A 20004-nucleotide genomic window follows, 5' to 3' on the forward strand; every position below is an offset into this window, starting at 1 on the left:
TCATTAGTCTATGAAATTCAGTTCAATTCAGTTCAGTCACTCAGTCATGTCCGACTCCTAGTGACCCCATGGACTGCTGCCTACCAGGCTCCTCCCGTCCATGGGATTTTCCAGGCAAGAGTACTGGAGTGGGTTGCCATTGCCTTCTCCGTGAGTCCCAGCACATGGGTTCAAGTCCCAGTCTGAGGTAAATGGTTTTAATTCTTTTAAAGGTTGTGCCCTGTCCCCTTTCCCTCCTGTTTAAATGTGATTCAAATGAGCCATCTCCACCTCTGAATTCCAGGGATGGGCATTGAGACCCTGGCATGGTCAGTAATCACAGGAATTGGTTTAGTGATGGGCATTTCATCCAAATGGAGCAATGAAAGCCTTTCACTGGAACAACTGGGAGGCAGAGGCCATCTGTCCTGTTAGGGAGTTGGGAAAAGAGAGAGTGAAGTTAAAGAATGAAGGCCTGGAACTGACTGGTGGCTTCTGCCAATCAAGGGGAGAGTCCATGTAAGACAGAAGCCAACACTAGTTAAGCGGTGCCAAGAAATGGGGAAGATATACTGAAGACTTTGAGCACTTGGATTCAGCTACCTTACTTTACATGAGGCAATGAATCCACCCCTCCCCACTTTAAAGCCAATTTTAACTAGTTCTCTGTTATATGCAATTGAAAAGGTCATATGGTTTTGCATGGTGTTCAGAAAAAAGTCCCAAATTGTTACAGAATCATAGGTTCTGAAATTTGAAGAATCTTTACAGTGTTCTTCATTCATGTTTTATAATATAAATCTCCAAGTATTTGAATCAGGCCTTTGCTTGGGTAATTCCAAGGATGGGGTACTCCCTACCTACAGAGGTAATCTTCCATTGAGATGGTAGATAGATGTGTTCCCTGTGGGCAGATACTCCAAGATAAGATATTGGCAGGAGCAGGGAGGACCTGAGATAAAAGATAAAGGAGCAATTCAGTGTTGTGGAGCATTTTCTTCTAATTACAATAAAGAAAAAAAGTAAAAGAAAAAAAATTCAGTAAGAAGAACAGCAAAAAAAAAAGAGACCACATATTTCTCATTCCTGAGGTCAAGAAGACCTTCCTAACTACACATGCACAGAATGACTCCTCAGGGGCCTAAAAGGGAGGGGGCACCACCCCATAGTAGGTGATGCCACATAGACCTCTATGCTAGAATCCATCTTGGCTAAGAGATACATGTACACATAGGAGAGGACACTGAGTTATATACCAAATACAGACTCAGATCCAGGCAAAGCAAGTTGACTGGCCAGAGGAAATACAGAAGAAATGCCTCATATAAGTGATTTAAACTACCACAAAGGCATGACTCTCTATCTGAACCCACCCACATCTGTCTCAGTTCAGTTCAGTCACTCAGTCGTGTTTGACACTTTGCTACCGCATGGACTGCAGCACACCAGGCTTCCCTATCCATCACCAATTCTTGCTCAGATTCATGTCCATTGAGTCGGTGATGCCATCCGACCATCTCATCCTCTGTCATCCCCTTCTCCTCCCACCTTCAATCTTTCCCAGCATCAGGGTCTTTTCTAATGAGTCAGTTCTTCACATCAGGTGGCCAAAGTATTGGAGCTTCAGCTTTAGCATCAGTCCTTCCAATTAATATTCAGAATTAATTTCCTTTTAGATTGACTGGTTTGAACCCCTTGCAGTCCAAGGGACTCTCAAGAGTCTTCTCCAACACCACAGTTCAAAAGCATCAATTCTTCAGTGCTCAGCTTTCTTTATAGTCCAGCTCTCACAACCATGCATGACTACTGGAGAAACCATAGCCTTGACTAGACGGACCTTTGTTGGCAAAGTAATGTCTCTGCTTTTTAATATGCTGCCTAGGTTTGTCATAGCTTTTCTTCCAACGAGCAAGCGTCTTTTAATTTCATAGCCACAGTCACCATCTGCAGTGATTTTGGAGTCCCCCAAAATAAAGTCTGACACTGTTTCCACTGTTTCCCCATCTACTTCCCATGAAGTGATGGGACCAGATGCCATGATCTTAGTTTTCTAAATGATGAGTTTTAAGCCAACTATTTTACTCTCCTCTTTCACTTTCATCAAGAGGCTCTTTAGTTCTTCTTCACTTTCTGCCATAAGGGTAGTGTCATCTGCATATCTGGTGACACATATCTATGCACACGTAACTTTTCCCCCAATAAGGCCTTTATTTGTGTCACTACTACTTGTCTCTTTGCTGAAATTTATTTCTGCAAAGCAGACAAGCCAAGATCTTGTCACTGACCCTCACGATCTAGAGATAGGGTTCAGTGCTCTCACTGCTGGGGCCTGACTTCAGTCTCTGGCTGGGAAACTTCAAGCCACTGTAGGCCCAGGCCACCGAAGATCACCATCACTGGAGAGTCAAAATCAAAGGGAAGTTTTTTTTCTCATGAATTGGAAGAACTAAATTACTCCTTATGACTGAAACTAAAACAAAAGATGGGAAGACTCTAATCGGATGACCCAAGTGAAACAGGAGGGAAGTGGGCAGAGCACAACTTTTGAAAGAGTGACATATCCTGAGGACACAACATAAACTGATTAGAGTCAGATGGGTCCAAGATGGTAGACATGTCAACTTCGACTAGACCTTGATCCTCAATCAGCAAGCTAAATGACACACCTAGAGGCACCATGACAGTTCCAAAGAAAGAAGTAAAAGAAAGTGTTAGTAGTTCAATCATGTCCAACTCTGCATGCGGCCCTGTGGACTGTAGCCTGCCAGGCTCCTCTGTCCATGGGATTCTCCAGGCAAGAATACTGCAGAGGGTTGCCATTCCCTTCTCCAGGGGATTTTCCCAACCCAGGGATCGAACCCAGGTCTCCTGCATTGCAGACAGATTCTTTATCTTCTGAGCCACTAGGGAAGTCCATGACAGTTCCAAGGCACCATCAAAAGATCAAAAAGTTGGTGGTGGCCCAATTCCTGGAAATTTCCACCCCTTCCCCAAAATAGTTGAAATAATCCTCCCACTCACTAGCCTATGAAATTACCCAGCCCATAAAAACTAACCACGCTACATTTGGGGGCTGTCACCCTCACTTAGTGATGGCCCACACTCTGTGGAATGTGTTTCTTTCTGAACATATCTACTTCTTGCTTATCACTTTGTCTCTCACTGAACTTTTTCTGCAATGAGACATCAAGAACCTGAACTTCATTAGGTCCTGAGACTAGGTCTGTGATCTCTGTTGGAGGACTGTGGGTTTTGGCTGGGTTCAAATCCCAGTCACGTGGGTTCAAGTCCCAAGCAAGGTTTTGGCCTAGTTCGAGTCCCAGCATGTGGATTCAAGTTCCAATCCAAGGTAAATGGTTTCACAAGTATTTTGGCCAAATCCATGGCTTTAGAAAGCAAGAGATTTAAAAAAAAAGAAAAGAAAGCAAGAGATTAGGGACTTCCTTGATGGCCAAGTGGTTAATAATTTGCCTGCCAATGCAGGGGTCACTGATTTGATCCCTGGTCCATGAACTAAGACCCCATATGCTGTAAGGCAAGTAAGCCCATGGGCCATGACTACTGAGCCAGCGTGCCCTAGAGCCCATGCTCTGCAACAAGAGAACCCACTGTAACAAAAAGCCTGTGCACCACAAGGGGAGAGTACCCCCCAGTCACTGCAGCTGGAGAGTAGCCCACATGCAGCAATGAAGAGCCCATGTGCCATAACAAAGACCCACCACAGTCAAAAGAAAAAAGTAAAGAAGAGGTTAGAGACAGCTGAGGTTGGGGGCAGGAAGGAACTTAAATGATTTGAATAAGATAAGGGGCATTTTGTTTTGTTTGTTTTTGCTTTTGAGAATTTGAGGGGGCCAGAAAGAGAAGGCTGGAGAGAAAGGAAAGTCAAATAATATGGCATAGTACCAGAAAGGCTTTTAAGAACAATAATTCCTAATACTAAATTTCAAAAGTCTCCTGCAGTTGTGCTAAGTTCTCTCTGTCCCATGAATCTTCAGTAAAGTTTGGTAACAAAGCATTGGAGCAAGCGATTGTTTTTGATGACAAAGGACTGAGGACCAGGTGCAGGACAAGGATAACACACAGGGGATGTGAGGCAATCCATGAGCTAAATTCAGATAGTGGAAGCAGGAATGCAGAGACAGAGGTTATTACAGCAATGTAATTGCCCTGGGGATTTCCAATAATCTTTGGGAATGTTTCTGGGAATTTTGGGGAATGAGGGTTTGACTAATATTATCTGGGTTTTTTTTTGTTTGTTTGTTCTGTTTTTTTTGGCTATGCTAATTGGCTGTGGAATTTTAGTTCCCTGACCAGGGATTGAACCTGGACCCTCAGCAATGAAAGCATGGGGTCCTAATCACTGGACGGCCAGGGAATTCCCTTATTTGGTTCTTAAGAGGCAGAGAGGACTCCAGCTAATGACAATACTGTACTCATATTAAGATGAAATCAGCCTCCTTAATGCTTCCTCTGTGATCAAAGGCATTTGTCTTTGAGGGCCATAAAGACCAAGGCTATTTCCTTTGCCTCATAAGACTATAATTTTGTCATCTGGCTTTGGATTCAGAACTGGATTTGAATCTGGGCTTTGCCCCTGACAAGGGGCTTTGCCCCGACCAGTGTGACTGTGAAATTTATAATCCAGTGGGGAGAGATTGAAAATATCCAAATAAATAAAATATGTAGGGACTTCCCTGGTTAAGATTCCATACTTCCGCTGCAGAGGGGCATAGTTCCCATCCCTGGTTAGGGAACTAAGATCCCACATGCCTCAGGGAGTGGCCAATAAGACAAAATAAAATAAAACAAAATATGTAATATGAAGGATAGAAACAAGTGATATGGTGATAAAGCAAGTGAGAGGGAGATGAAATGCCAGGGGGTTAGCTATTTGCCACTTTTTATATGGTGGAGACAGGAAGCCTAATAATGTGATATTTGATAAAGACCTATAAGAAGGGAGGCAGCAAGCCCTGTCTATACTTGGGGAAAGAATGTTTCAGGTGAGAGTAGAACAAGTATAAAGGCTCTGAGGTGGTAGTATGTAAGGTGTGTGTTTGGTTTTTTTTTTTTTAATTTATTTTTTAATTGAAGGATAATTGCTTTACAGAATTTTGTTGTTTTCTATCAAACCTCACCATGAATCAGCCATAGGTATACATATATCCTCTCCCTTTTGAACCTCCCTCCTATCTCTGTCCCCATCCCATCCCTCTAGGTTGGTACAGAGTCCCAGTTTAAGTTTCTTGAGACATACAACGAATTCCCATTGGCTATCTATTCTACACATGGTAATGTAAGTTTCCATGTTACTCTTCCCATACTTCTCACCCTCTCCTCTCCTCTCCCCATGTCCATAAGTGTATTCTCTGTCTGTTTCTCCATTGCTGCCCTCTAAATAAATTCTTCAGTACCATTTTTCTAGATTCCATACATATGTGCTAGAATACAAAAACATATGGAATGCTTCATGGATTTGCATGTCATCCTTGCACAGGGGCCATGTGAATCTTCTCTGAATCATTCCAATTTTAGGATATGTGCTTCCGAAGTGAGCTCTGTAAGAAGTGTTTATAGACCAACAAGGAGGTTGGTGGCTGAAAAAATGAATTTGCCCTCCCAGAGCCTCAATTTTTCATCTAAATAATTTAGATGAGAATAATACCTATATAACAGAGTGGATATGATGAGTAAATGTGATGGGTAGCACAAGGTCTAGGCCTTGTAAGTTGTTGTCATTAAGACAGTTATGCCTTTGACCTTGCTGACCATTCTTTTTTGATAGTGATTAGTGGTTCTCCCTCTATCCCAGTTCTTTTCCTCTGATTCATGCTCTCATTAGCCTATAATCTGTCTGTGGCAGTTTGTGCATCAATAACTAATGATTACCAGCACTTACTGTATGCTGCATGCTAGATGATAAGATTTTCTTAAGATGCCTACTGTCCCATGGGGGAGAGTACATCTGTATGTTAACAGCAGTCATAAAAAGCAGAGCAGGCCCTAGAGAATAACTAGCAAAGTGCTCTGGGAATTCAAAGGTGAGCTATGGGAAAGCTTCATGGAGGAGGTGGCATTTGGGCTGACTTTTGTCTCCTTATTTATGTATTTTGTATTTTATGTATTTATGTACTTTTGTATCTTTGTTGCTGCACAGGCTTTTCTCTAATTGTGGCAAGGTGGTGGTGTTCAGTCGTTCAGTTGTGTCTGACTCTTTGAGACCCCAGGACACCAGGCTTCCTTGTCCTTCACTGTCTCCTAGAGTTTGCTCAAACTCATGTCTATGGAGTCAGTGATGCCATGCAACCATCTCTGGAGTGGTTTTGGAACCCAGGAAAATAAAATCTGTCACTGTTTCCATTGTTTCCCCATATATTTGCCATGAAGTGGTGGGACCGGATGCCATGATCTTCGTTTTTTGAATGTTGAGTTTTAAGCCTGCTTTTTCACTCTCTTAAGATGAGAGGCTCATCAAGAGGCTCGTTAGTTCCTCTTTGCTTTCTGCCAGGGGCTTTTCTCATAGCTCAGTTGGTAAAGAATTCGCTTGCAATGCAGGAGACCCTGGTTCCTGGGTCAGGAAGATCCTCTGGAGAATGGATAGGCTACCCACTCCAGTATTCTTGTGATTCCCTTGTGGCTCAGCTGGTAAAGAATCTGCCTGCAATGTGGGAGACCTGGGTTTGATCCCTGGGTTGAGAAGATCCCCTGGAGAAGGGAAAGGCTACCCACTCCAGTATTCTGGCCTGGAGACTTCCATGGACTATATAGTTTCAGTCACAAAGAACTGGACACAACTGAGTGACCTTCACTTTCACCTTCACTTTCACTTTCTGCCATAAGGGTGATGTCATCTGCACATCTGAGGTTATTGATATTTCTCCTGGCAATCTTGATTCCAGCTTGTGCTTCATCCAGCCCGGCATTTTGCATGATGCACTCTGCATATAAGTTAAATAAGCAGGGTGATAATATACAGCCTTGACATATAGTTGTCACAAGTGGGGGCTTACTTTCTAGTTGTGGTGCATGGGCTTCTCATTGTGGTGGCTTCTCTTGTTGCAGAGCACCAGCTCAAGGGCACAAGGGCTTCCGTAGCTGCAGCTCATGGGCTCAGCAGTTGCAGTTTCCGGGCTTTAGAGCACGAGCTCAATACTTGTGGTGCATAGGCTTACTTGCTCCATGGCATGTGGGATCTTCCTGGACCAGGGATTTTGTCAAGTTAGTTGAGAATATATGTGTGGGACTATTTCTGAATTCTCTATTTTGTTCCATTGATCTATGTGTTTACCTTTTAGTTAATATCACACTGTCCAATCTTACATGTTAAATACAATTCTTAAAGGTGAATTCTTTTGAAACAGTTATGTGTCTAATAAGTGTTCTGTCATGTTGAACACATTCAGTATTGTTAAAGATTTAAAACCCAAAGCTAATGTTTAGGTGAAAATCTTGGATCAAAGTTGGCAGGTGACAGAGTTGACAATGCAGATAATGTGAAGGTGTTAAAAGAACACTGAAACATCTGTGGTTTTGGGCAAATCCCCTAGCCCAGTTAAAGTTCCTGGGAGTCATCTGACATTAGCTGAAATAGTAGTATGGTGGCAAGATGACCAGCCATTGAAAAACTTATTATTTTCTTTTCTCTAATTTGGCTATTGGGTCTTAGTTGAGATATGCAGGATCTTTAGTTGTGGCATGCAAACTCTTAGTTGAGCATGTGGAGTCTGGTTGTCTGATTAGAGATTGAACCCAAGCCCATTGCACTGGAAGTGTGGAGTCTTAGCCACTGGACCCCATGTAAGTTCCTGTAGAACTTATTCTTGAGGACTCAAAAGACCCTGGAGAGAGTGTCTGAAATAGCTGAGGAGGGATTAATTTCTACAAGTATGGAAGTGGGTGTTCATGCTAGAATAAATAAGGTACAAAAGGTTACTAAATAATATAATCTCATTTGATAATTGGAAGCAAATAAAGCTGAGAATATGTGGTTATATTTTGGGGATTCTGCCTGGAATTCTTATAAATCTTATTGAAATTTATCCATACCATGAACTCATCACTATATCTAGAAATAAAGCCAGTAAATGTTTAGGATAATGACAAAGATAACATTACAAAATTTGTGCATGGTAGTAGATGTAGACTTCTAGAAATCTCTATGCATTGTGGGATTTAAAAGAACTGTGAAAAATCTGAAACTGAAAAGATGTGCAACTTTTCTGTTAGGTACCTGGGCAGATAGAGGTCCCACTAAGGTCTTCAGGAGGAGAGAGAACACAGCCTTACTCAAGTTTCTAAAGATGTGAACTGGGCTGCAGTACTAGGCAGATACCAGGGAACAGACTTTCAGTGTTTGGATATGGTTAGAATTTCTCCTACATGAAAACAGATAGTTCCAACTGTCACCAGAGTTGGGGTGTCACTAATTGCTGGGGACAGGTGAAAGGAAAGGCCATTCAGTTAGAGACTTATGAGATCCAAAAGTTGAGAGTATTTGGGGGGAAAGCAACCTCTGGCATGAGGAAAGTGTGCTCTTGGTTGGGCCTTCTGCTGAGATACTACAAGTGGTGGATACCACTAGTGGAGAAGTGAGAGCAGAACTTCTGAGTCTGACAAAGGGAGTTTTCAAGGCTACCAAGGTCTCGGTGTTAGCTGGCTGAGTGCCAAACACTCTGACCATTTTAGCAGTTGGAAAGGTTTATAGTCATAAGGTTGTTCCGATTTTTTTTCTATGCTCTATTGGAGGGTGTGAGAAAAGATGCGTACTTTTTTTTTCTTTAAAAAAAGGAAGAAAGAAAGTGAAGTCGCTCAGTAGTGTCTGACTCTTTGTGACCCTGTGGACTGTAGCCTACCAGGCTCCTCCATCCATGGGATTCTCCAGGCAAGAATACTGGAGTGGGTTGCCATTTCCTTCTCCAGGAGATTTTTCCCAACCCAGGGATCGAACCCAGGTCTCCTGCATTGCAGGCAGATGCTTTACCCTCTGAGCCACCAGGGAAGCCCTTTTTCTTTAAAGGTGCCTACTTTTGAATTAGGGTTGGAGACACACTTATAGGAGGCAGAGGAAACAGAAGCCAAAGTTCTAAACAGTATGAATCAAGTTCTCTGTATAATAGAGAAGGACTAGTGTTATCTTAAAGTAAGGCTTTGGGGAAAATTTCAGCTGTGAGACCCAGAATAGTCTTTTAGATTCTTCCAGTTATTGAAATTAACATAGGAAAAGGAGGAAGGGAGGCAGCTCAAGTCATGGGATGAAGGAAACTCCATCAATTGAGGTGATTGTAGATACCCAGCAAGAGCTCCAATGACTACTATCCATGAAGACTTCAAGGTACATATGAAAGCCCTACTAGTGCCCTTAGAGGTTTGGAGAAAGAGCTCTGAGGGTGGATACTTCAGAGTCCTAAAAGGTAGAATGCTGGAGGAAGTGGGGGGTGAGGAGGTTCCAGGCCAAGAAGAAATTCCAGCTATCCTAAGATTGAAGAGCATCTGGGGAAGAGGGAGTGGAGATGGGCCTAGAGTTTGAGCTGTCTTCAACCCACCTAGGAGCCCCAGGCAGGTGAAGAGCCCATCTTTGTCTTGTGGAGTAAGGATCCTAGGAAGATGAGGAGCCAAGAAAAGCACCAAGCAGTAAGTATGGCTTGATAGTGAATTCACAAGTAGCAAGCTCCCAAGCCATTCCCCAAGACAAAAATAGAATGGATAAGATGTGGTTTTGCTTTAGTACTGATTGACTGGCATGAGTAACCTACAGGAGTGGTGGAAATGATAGAAGAGATGAAAAATCTGTAGTTATATATTGGACCCTGGCAGTGCTTGGCAAAGGTAGGTACATTATAGGGATCAAGTCCAGACTCTTTAAAGTGTTCACTGGAAGCATTTGGTAGTGTTCTACCCTTACCCAGGAAAATCAAAGCAAGGAAGAGTCTAAAATTCCCACCCTCCCTGTTCCCATTCTGGGTCCTTTAATTTGGGGGATTCCTAAAATTCAAAAGGTAGAAATAGAAGGACCAAACCTGGAATAGTTTCTCTAAGAATGGGCTGTTGACTGAGCATAAGGTATGCCCATAATCTTGAATTTGGAAGCCCAGAACCTTCAGAAGATAGTGCAGTAAGTCTATATGGTCTGAGAGGGATGATTTTTTAGTTCACCTTAAAGAACTACTGATTAACTGCATCAGTTCTGAGTTCCATATCCCCTTTTGTGATAGTGAAGGAAAAAAATCAGGTGAATTCTGGGTTTGTGTGGATTTCCTGGCTCTGAATAGACAGTCTAAAATAGTCCAGCACACTGTGTTCCTTATACAGGATGGCTTAGCCACTTCCTATGGAGTCAGTTGTTTCCAGAATTGGATGTCAGAGCAGGTATTATAAAATCTCTATGACTGCATAGAACATTAACAGGGTAGATTTTATCTGTCTTGTATATGTCTAGCAATGTGAAGGGACTGGAGTTTCAGGAACCCTTATTACTACTCAGGTTATTGGAGAAAGTGAGTGGTCATTTGAATTTATCTGAAAGTGCTTACTTATTCATTTATATGTAATATTTATATATTCATTATTTATGTTTATATACATATATTCATATTCTCCAAAACCTTGGAAAAAACGTGGACAATGGGTCTTTGAGTAGTGAACATATATATTAAAAAAAGTAGTGAACATGTTTTTTTTTTTGTCTGCCCAGATTTTCTTTAAAACTGCCCTTCCCAATTCTAAATCTATGTATCTTGGGTATAGCTGGCCTCATACTCTGCTTCTAGGAGTGCCATATGACCTGATGCCGCTGCTGCTGCTAAGTTGCTTCAGTTGTGTCCGACTCTGTGCGACCCCATAGAAGGCAGTCCACCAGGCTCCTCTGTCCCTGGGATTCTCTAGGCAAGAATATTGGTGTGGGTTGTCATTTCCTTCTCCGCCATATGACCTAGGCCTGTCCAATTAGAACATTCCATCTAACGAGGCTGAGGGGTTGGTTCGGGGTGAGTGTGTGATCCAAGTTAAGCCATTGAGATTTAACCCTCAGAATTTTTCTGTAACTATAAGGAGAAACTTGCACTTTGCTAGATGGCATTGCTGAGCGTGTGGAATGTAGGCCTGGGGTTGCTGGATGCTCTCCTTGTCACCACTTAGGGGAACATCAAAGGGAAGGAGGACTGAGAATGAATCTGATTCCTGGTAGCATTATTTGAGCACCTCAACTTAAGCTTAGGGCTTTCCAGGTGGCTCAGTGGTAAAGAATTTGCCTGCCAATGCAGGAGCCACAGGAGCTGCGGGTTTGATTCCTGGGTTGGGAAGATCCCCGGAGGAGGAACTGGCAACCCACTCCAATATTCTTGCCTGAAGAATCCCATGGACAGAGGAGCCTGGCAGGCTACAGTCCACAGGATTGCAAATAGTCAGACATGACTAAGCATGAACACACTCAACTTAAGCATGTTTATTTGACTTAACCAAATTTTATTTTCTTAGGCTCCAAAATCACTGCAAATGGTGACTGCAGCCACGAAATAAAAAGACACTTGCTCCTTGGAAGAAAAGCTATGACAAACGGAGACAGAGTAATAAAAAACAGAGACATCACTTTGCCAACAAAGGTCCATATAGTCAAAGCTATGGTTTTTCCAGTAGTCATGTACGAATGTGAAAGTTGAATCACAAAGAAAGCTGAGCGAAGAAGAATTGATGCTTTCCAACTCTAGTGGTGGAGAAGATTTTTGAGTGTCCCTTGGACTGCAAGGAGATCAAACCAGTCAATTCTAAAGGAAATCAACCCTAAATATTCATTGGAAGGACTGATACTAAAGCTGAAGCTCCAATGCTTTGGCCACCTGATGCAAAGAGCCAAGTCACTGGAAAAAGACCCTGATGCTGGGAAAGATTGAGGGCAGGTGGAGAAGTGGGTAATAGAGGATGAGGTGGTTGGATGGCATCATCGACTCAATGGACATGAATTTGAGCAAACTCCAGGAGATAGTGAAGGACAGGGAAGCCTGTTGTGCTGCAGTCTATGGGGTTGTGAAGAGTTGGATACAACTTAGCAACTGAACAACTACAACAAAGTTTCCTGTCACTTAAATCTGAAAATGTCATGCTAATACAATAGCGGTACTAGAACACATGGGAGGTTTTACAAGTCAATCTCAGTAAAAGAGAATGACATATAATGTCATTCAGTGTGTAAGAACAGGCCATGAGAAGATCTCTATTATTAACTAGTCCTACCCTATCAACTATGAAAATATGGAAATATTCATAATGTTTATGAAGAACTCTTCTAGGATTACGGAAGTCTTGTGCTCTAACTTGGCATTATCAGGACAGACCCAGAGCACCAATTCATAAGTCAGCTTAAAATCCAGAACGAAGTCAAATCCCTTACTCCCTTGACCCCTTTTGGGAGTTCAAGGCCTTGGCGACTTTGCTGAGCTCCTTAGCTTAAGGTTGTCCTAGCAATTGCTGATGCACGCTAATATCAGTTTTGAGGACATCTAAGTAGGTGCTATGTTAGAAAAATAAAGAAGAGAGAAGGTCTACAGTTCTTGTTATCGAGTCTGTCTGATAGTGAAACACCATTTAAGTGGAACAAATGGAACACCGTTTAAAACAGAGTTTCTGGGTTGAAAGTGGGAAATCACAGGTAAATTCTGAGAGAGATAGCAGGTGTGTCAAGTGTTAGACTAATCTCATTTGCCCATGTATTTCGCAGTCCTATTCGCAGAAGCAATAGGTTGATTGCTTCTGGTCAGTCAGTGTTAGCCGCTCAGTCATGTCCGACTCTTTGCGACCCCATGAACTGTAGCCCACCAGGCTCCTTTGTCCATGGAATTCTCCAGGCAAGAGTACTAGAGTGGGTTGCCATTCCCTTCTCCAGGGATCACACCTGGGTCTCCTGCATTGCAGGCTGATTCTTCACCATCTGAGCCATCAGGGAAGCCCAGGTTGCTTCTGGTACCTGGCTATTATTGATCTGTAAGTATGCCAGTGGTTTTTCTTCACTAGTTATATTCACAGGCCACCAAGAATCAGGCTCTGACACAGGTCTAGCGGGAAGACTTGGAAACCATGATCATGGTGGCATTTGACTATGTGGTCGAAGGCAGCTCATTACCATCCTAAGTGTGGGTGTAGAGTTGGAGACAGGAATCATGGACAGGAGCCAAGCCTAGTATATGTGTGTGTGGGTTCTCTCCAAAGAAAATACTCAAAACTTCCCAAGGGAGAGGACCAGAGCATCCTCCAACAGAGATGGCTTCAAGACCTGATAAATGGTATAGTACTGAATATTTGACATTCCATTTTGGAGGACTCCCAAGTCAGATGGGAGGCAGGGCCCATAAACTCTGATATGATGTTCAGTATGGTGCCAGAAGATGCAAGAATGAAATAAAATGCTCTTTCAGGGTTTGAGGCTGCTCATGAAGCTCAAAATAGCTAATTGGAAGTATAACACATAGCCAGTGAGAGAGGAAAGTCACAGTGATTGACCAAAATAACTTACTACTAATGTAGGAATCAATCCTTTCTTCTGGCCCACTCAGTAGGCATTAGGGTTCATGAGGAAGCCCTCCCCCTCTCACTGCTCATTCACTCAGTTGCATCCAACATTTTGCGACTCCATGGACTGTAACCCACCAAATTCTTCTATTATGAATACTGGACAAGAAAACTAGAGTGCGTTGCCATGACCTCCTTTACCTCCTGTCACTACTAGCGGCCTTATGGGGAACAGAGAGAGGAAATTGGAGAGTGGTTCAGAGGGTAAAGACAGCAGCCTTATTTAGGATTCTTGGGTTACAAGTAACAATCTAGTTGGAGCTACTTAAATAAACAAGGAATTTATATAAACAGCCCCTATTAGACCTGAGAAAGGGGCCAGGCAGGGCACACAGACTTTCTCCTTGTAAGATGAGAAGTCAGTATGGTTAAGAGAACTTATCCACCAAGATAGAATTGTCAACATCAATACTGTTAGACCCAAGGGGTGGTCAAGGAACAGCTGTTTATAGCAGAATGGATGGAAGGAGCTTGGACGTGTACACAAGGATCCCCTTCACAGTGCAGGATGAAGCCAGGGGTTAAAAGAGATGGGAGTCAGAAATCTAAGGATTTGTGAATTCTAAATCTGAACATAGTCTTCCAGGTTTGCATGGAGGTATATTTGGCAAGATAAGGGCATAGAATATGCTTAATCATTTTGCTTAATTAATCATTCGTTCCTTTGATTTATAATTTTAAAGTATTTTGACATATGGTATGTGTGCTCCTATTTATATTGCTGTCCTGGGCCTTGCAAATGTTAGAGGTGAGCCTGACCTTAGAACAAGGACAAAGCTGGGCATTAGGAGGCTGGAGACTCAAGAAATTGACTATTGATCAGGTCCTTTCCATTCTACATCTCTGTTCCTTTCAGAGTGTTTCCTTCATCCTTCTTTGGCTTTCTGAACACTGGCCAGCTTCAGAGATTCCATGCTACAGATCCAAACCCCTGGAGAGACCAATTCTTGTTTTGGCCAACCCAATATTTGCAAATATTTGTGAAAGAAAATGTAACTCAACCTGCGTTCCTCAACTAAGGCCAGTGGCAAGGTCATGTGCAAATTGGAGAAAGGAATGTCACATTGAACTGGAGAAAGGTATTCAGCAGTGTGTACTACAATGGGGCAATTGACCAACCAGTCTGGGTCATCAATCCACTGACACCCTCAAGCCTTAACCCATAAACAGTATTCTTGGGGCTGGTTAATCTACCCAATGAGGTCCCAGAAGTGAGTGTATCACCTGGAAAAGCAGAGGAGGAAAATACTACCAATAAAGAGAAAGATTCTCAACAAGAAGAGTTGTAATCTTATTTTGTAGTGAGTAGTTTTTTAGGATTGGGATTTGCTGGTTACCTAATCCTCACCAAATGTGGCCTTTTTTTTAACCTCCTGTGTGTGTTCATACTACATTGCTTTAGTCGTATCCAACTCTGTGTGACCCTATGGATTGTAGCCCGCCAGACTCCTCTGTCCATGGGATTCTCCAGGCAAGAATACTGGAGTGAGTTGCCACATCCTCCTCCAGGGGATCTTCTTGACCCAGGGATTGAACCTGCATCTGTTGTGTCTCCTGCATTGGCAGGAGGGTTCTTTACCATGAGAAACACCTTTCAAATCTACCCATGGCTCTCCCTCTTTTGCCTACATTGTTTCAACAATGTTTTATCTTCAAATGATTTTCAGTTTGTATCTTTAATTCACTTTGCAGTCTGTAATGATTCTTGAATACAAATTTGCTCTCATTGCTCAGAACATAAGGAATGCATTCTTGGGAATTCCCTGGTGGTCCAGTGGTTAGGTCTTTGTGCTTTCACTGCTGAGGGCCAAGGTTCAACCTCTGGTAGGGGAATTAAAATCCTGCAAGCTCTGGGGTGAAGCTGAAAAGAAAAAAAGAAAAAGAAAAAAAAAAAGAATGCATTCCTTATCTTGGCTTACAAGGCTCTTCATGTTTACCTTGTGCTTCATCCCTCACCATCCTCTACCTCCTTCATGACACAATTTCCAGGGTCCCCAAGAGACACTGGCTTCCCTCATGGCTCATACAGTAAAGAATCTGCCTGCAATGCAGGAGATGCAGGAGACCTGGGATGGATCCCTGGGCTGGGAAGATCCCTTGGAGTAGGAAATGGCAATCCACTCCAGTATTCTTGCCTGGAAAATCCCATGGACAGAGGAGCCTGGCGAACTATCCTCCATAGAGTCATAAAGAGTCAAACATGACTGAACACATGCACAAGAGACACATGCTCTCTTCTGGGCCTTTGTACATGCTTTTCTCCTTCTGGGCCTACATTCCCATCTGGCCTGCCACCCAACTAGAAAAGGAACTGGCTTAGACATGATGATTTTGAGGTGTTCTGGGGCTATCTAGTAGGAATTTGGGTAGGCAGGTGTAAGAATACTTTAGGAGGTTGATGAGGGTGCTACCCAGACGTCAGAAAGGGTGACTGGCTTTCAACTGGAGGAAAGACATACTCCCTCAGAGAGGAAGGCAAGGAAGCAAGGATGGTAATAGTTGCTAAGCTCTGGAGGGGATGTAAGGAGGGAGGTGCTAAGCCTGATGGTCTCTGTGAAATAAAAGGCCAGGTTACATTTACTGATCTGAGGGTGAAAGACAGTCATTTGCGATAAGTGGTGAAGTTTGGAACATCAGAGAAAGCACATTGAAGATAAGTAAAAGAAACTGAAGTTATGACCAGAGACCAGCCCAGAATGAACTTGGCAAACTTTTTTTCTTTCTAAAATCTAAGCCCAGCTGCCTGAGTGTAAGAACAGAAGGAAGACTCATGTTTTGATCTGGAATTTGGCTTTGGCAGGGTGACTTTTTGGAAGGACAAGGAAGAGAGACAATTGAAGGTACTGGGAGAAAATTGTGAAAAAGATACACCTTGGGTCAGGCCTGTGGTTCCTGGTACTGGGACTAGCCTATGACAACATTTCATCAGTTTGAATAGCATATTTAAAGTGACTTACAGGGTTTTCCCTGGTGGCTCAGTGGTAAGCATCTGCCTGCCAATGCAGGAGACATGGGTTTGGTCTTTGATCCGGGAAGATCCCACATGCTGCAGAACAACCAAGCCCGCACACACAATTATTGAGCCTGTGCTCTAGAGCCCAGGAACCACAACTACTGAGCACATGAGCCACAACTACTGAAGCCCCCATGCCCTAGAGCCCATGCTGTGCATCAAGAGAAGCCAACGCAATGAGAAACCCGAGCACCACAACTAGAGAGTAGCCCCCACTCACCACAACTAGGGAAAAGCCCAGGAAGCAACGGAAACCCAGCACAATCAAAAATAAATAAATAAGTAAAATAAAAAGAAAAATAAAGTGACTTACAAACATTTCTTGGGAAGGATGGTCCTTTAGTTTGAAGTTATATTCTTTCTATTTCTTGCTTTTAAAATATCTTTAAAAATTAAATTATTGGGCAATATATTAGTTTCCTAGGGCTAGAATAATGAATAACCACAAATTTGGTGAATTAAAACAAAAATATATTCTATCACAATTTTGGAAGTTAAAAGTCCGAAATCAAGTTGTTGGTAGTATTGGTTCTTTCTAAAGACTCTGAAGGAGAATCTGTTCTATGCTCCTCTCCTAGCTTTTGGTGGTTGTAGGCAATTCTTGGTGTTTCTTGGCTTGGACATGTATCACTCCAGTTTCTGCCTGTGCTTCACACTGTCTTCCCCTCTGTGTCTGTGTCTCAAATCTCCCCTTGACTTTTTCCTTATGGTACCTGCCTTTGGATCTAGCACTCATCCTAAATCTAGGATGATCTCATTTTAAAATCTTTATGTCTGCAAAGACCCTCTGTCCAAATAAGGCCACATTCAGAGTTTCTGAAGGGTTAGGATGCTGACGTATTTTTGGGGGGCCACTATTTATTACAGTAGTATTAGATGGCCATCCTTTTCCTCCAATGCCTATGCCTGGTCAAAAAAAAAAGAAAGAGGTAGGGAGGGTTGGAGAGAGTTGTCCATTTGAGCTGAGATTTCAGATAAAGAGCAATTCATGGGTATAGTATCATATGATTCTCATTTGCAGAGTCCTGGGAGAACTCAGAAGAAACATCAAGGCCCTATATCAGGGTAGGATACGGAGCTGGATTCCTCCATTGCCCTGGAAAAGAAGACAAGAAACATATTTGAGTTGTGGTTAGGGAACACAGCCAGAAATCAGTGCTGCAAGAACACAATCAGTGAAGAGTGTGAGGTTAAGATAATAGTCAAGGAGATCAGGAAGAGGCTAAACAGTAAAGCTATTGCAGAAGAAGATGGAGAGAGTAAATAGAGTGCACTGTCTTGCCCTGAACTTTTGGCCTCAGGAGAGTTAGCTAGTCTAAAAGCACGAGGTTGGGAGGGAAGGATAAATTGGAAATTTGGGATTAACAGATACATATATTATATATAAAATAGATAAACAACAAGGACCTACTGTATAGCACAGGGAACTATATTCAATCTCTCATAATAATCTATAGTGGAAAACAATCTGAAAGGGAACATATAACTGAATCACTTTGCTTTACACCTGAAACATGGTAAATCAGCTATACTTTGATTTAAAAAAATGAAAATAGCACAAGGGTCAGTGAATGTATTACTACTTGTTCATGAGTCTCCTTTACTAGATGATGGGTTCATTAGGGACAGAATAGTGTCTTACTAAGTGTTGTTCGTTCAGTTGCTAAGTTGTGTCTCACTCTTTTTGACTCCATGAACTGCAGCACACCAGCTTCCCTGTCCTTCACTCTCTCCTGAAGTTTGCTCAAATTCATGTCCATCGAGTTGGTGATGCTATCTAACCATCTCATCCTCTGCTGCCCTCTTCTTGTTTTGCCTCCAATCTTTCCCAGCATCAGAGTCTTCCTATGAGTCCTCTCTTCACATCAGGTGGCCAAAGTATTGGAGCTTCAGCTTCAGCATCAGTCCTTCCAATGAATATTCAGAGTTGATTTCCTTTAGGATTGATTGGTTTAATCTCCTTGCAGTCCAAGAACTCTCAAGAGTCTTCTCCAGCACCACAATTTGAAAACATTAATTCTTTGGTGCTCTTACTGAGTACTCTGCATAAACTCTAGATGATGAAAGGATTTCAGTTGAACTGAAAAAGCTTGTCATTTTGGATTGTTCTTCCCTTCCACCTTTAACATTTAATAAATCTACTTTGGGTATAATTATCATATTACATATTTGATATATGTGATGACCAGTTGATAGGGACAGAGTAAAGGGACAAAGTAGGTGATTAAATAGTTAATCCCACTAGGGGATGGTAAATAAAAAATATATTGGAAACCCCTGTAAGTTAATGGCTACTATAGAAAGCAGGTTCAGAAAAACAAATATCATATATTAATGCATATATATGGAATCTAGAAAAATGGTACTGACACCCCTATCTGCAGGGAAGGACTGAGATACACATGTAGAGAATGGTAGCTTTGACATGTATATACTACCATGTGTAAAATAGAATGCTAGTATGACGCTTCTGTATAATACAAGAAGCGCCAGCCTAGCACTCTGTAACGAGGGGTGGGATGGCAGTGGGGGTGAGAGGGAGGGGATATGTTGTGTGTGTGTGTGTATATATATGTATATATATATATATATGTATATATATATATGTATATATACTTGACTAATTTGCATTGATATATGGCAGAAACCACCACAACACTGTAAAACAATTATCCTCCAATTAAAAAAAATTAAAAAAAGAAAGCAGGTTTGCTTAACTTCAAACCAAGCCGGCTTGCTTAGCAACAAAACCATATTACAGAAGCATGAAACGTGCCCCAAAACAATAAAACAATGGTGGCATGAGACCCACATACTGCCCAGTGAGTTCAGTAAGTTAATGATCTCTAGGATATGCTGCCTGCACATATAAAAAACAATAATCTGTGGACCTTGCTTGACCATGCAGGGACAAGAAAACTCCCCTGCTCAACCTGGAGGAAGAGCTGATGATGGAAGCATGACGTCTACTCAGGAAAGACAAAGAAGTTCTCCCCCTCTCCACTTTTCCTTTGATTATAAAACCGTAGCTCTGTAAGTTCTTGGGGCACGATACACCCTCACCAGTTGCTTGTAAGCCTCACAAGCATCCTCTTCTAATAAATCACTTCTTATCTATCACTTTACCTCTCACCGAATTCTTTTCTGTGCTGAGACATAAAGGACTATGGTCCTGGAGCTCTTCGGATCCCCCTGAAACAACACCAAAAATGGTTTCAAATGGTGACCATGACAGGACTGTGGTAAGATAAGAAGAAGGGGTCGGGTCCTAGTAGGGGCATGGGATGCCATGGGCTAGGAGTTCAAGGGAGGATGCTTCACCCATGATAGCTCATTTCAGTCAGCCCAATCCACTCAATGCTTTGGGTCTCTGATTGGGTTCCCAGGTATAGGTCAGGAAGACAACGGTATGAATGTCTAAAGATGGAACTGGAGGAACTGTGGCAATCAGCATG

General features: G+C 42.4%; 1 long non-coding RNA gene and 1 other non-coding gene across 3 annotated transcripts in view; one reads left to right on the forward strand and one right to left on the reverse strand.

The window, feature by feature from the left end:
• Positions 1-19660, forward strand: part of LOC122677032 — a 28887-nt gene extending 9227 nt beyond the window's left edge. For both annotated transcript variants that reach the window (XR_006335690.1, XR_006335691.1), the window contains exon 3: positions 19458-19660. This is a non-coding gene — a long non-coding RNA (uncharacterized LOC122677032). The remainder of the gene's footprint in view (positions 1-19457) is intronic.
• LOC122678490 lies at positions 5432-5538 on the reverse strand. Its single transcript, XR_006336159.1, has one exon. It is a non-coding gene; the product is annotated as a U6 spliceosomal RNA (small nuclear RNA).
• Positions 19661-20004: the final 344 nt, after the last annotated feature.

This window comes from Cervus elaphus, chromosome 20 (assembly GCF_910594005.1).
Source record: "Cervus elaphus chromosome 20, mCerEla1.1, whole genome shotgun sequence".
Classification (NCBI taxonomy): domain Eukaryota; kingdom Metazoa; phylum Chordata; class Mammalia; order Artiodactyla; family Cervidae; genus Cervus; species Cervus elaphus.